Raw genomic sequence first — 1,097 nt, forward strand, 5'->3', positions numbered from 1 at the left:
CGCCATTTAAAAAGTTCGTGGCTGATGAGATCTTCGACACAACGCAACTTTGCCGCCCGTTCCCCATAACCTTTGACTCCCCTGTAGCTGAAATATATGTCTATCAGACATACAGAACCCGTTTGACGTCTTACAGTGTGGCCCGAGGGATAGTGTGGAGAAGCTGGGATTGCTTTCCTCTGGAGGCTAAGAGGAAATTTAATAGAGGCTTGCAAAATTACAATGGGTTTTGTTAGAGGAAATAAAGACAAACGCTTTCCAATGGCAGGAGGGATGGTAACCAGAGGTAGAATTGTCTTATGCAGCGACTGTTAAGGCCTCATGAATATCAGGATAAGTTATCACGGCCCAGTTACTCTGTCATTCGAGTCTTGCACACGTTGCTAATGTGGCATTTTTCACACTGGCAATGAGTTGACTGATAGCCGTGCTGTGATCAGCTAAGTTTGTTAGGGAGATGCAGTCGGCAAAATAATACATGGAAGACGGATAATAACCGTGACTGTTCTGACACTGTGAGGCAAGGAAGCGAATGCTGCACCTCGGTACCGAATGATGCGCTGCTGACTGTTGAGGCAACAGCAGCGGTGTGGAAAATTGAAAGGTTGATGAGGTGCAAGCATTGCTTTCGCGCGGGTGCTTTGATTGCTGGCATTTCAAACAGACAGAAAACGCACTAGTTCCCTGACCGGGAATCGAACCCGGGCCGCGGCGGTGAAAGCGCCGAATCCTATCCACTAGACCACCAGGGAAGCTGTGAGAAGCGGCCTGCCAGTAAGCAGAACAAGGCAGTCTTTCCTCCTTGCTGCTTTGAAATTCAGGTCACTTTCACGCCAGGCAAACTTTTCGTACAAGATGACATTTTTTAGGCGAGATCACAAAGGACATGTTCAGGAAACCACAGCATCAAGTGCGTCTAGGCGTCCACCTGAAATCTATTTGCTTCTGTGCTTTTCTCAGAGATACACAGTCAGAGAAAAGCCGTCGGGATATTGAATAATCAGCACCAAAATATCAAGGACAATACAGAGGAAACAGTAATGCACTGCTTGAGACAAAGACTCAAACATATGCACGAACACAGATGTGTGCTCACT

General features: G+C 46.9%; 1 non-coding gene across 1 annotated transcript; it reads right to left on the minus strand.

Moving 5' to 3' along the window:
- Window positions 1-680: 680 nt before the first annotated feature.
- Window positions 681-752, minus strand: trnae-uuc (transfer RNA glutamic acid (anticodon UUC)). Its single transcript has one exon. It is a non-coding gene; the product is annotated as a tRNA-Glu (tRNA).
- Window positions 753-1,097: the final 345 nt, after the last annotated feature.

This window comes from Somniosus microcephalus, unplaced genomic scaffold (genome assembly GCF_052327205.1).
Source record: "Somniosus microcephalus isolate GS21.2 unplaced genomic scaffold, FLI_Smic_1.0 unresolved_chr8, whole genome shotgun sequence".
Taxonomy (NCBI): Eukaryota; Metazoa; Chordata; class Chondrichthyes; order Squaliformes; family Somniosidae; genus Somniosus; species Somniosus microcephalus.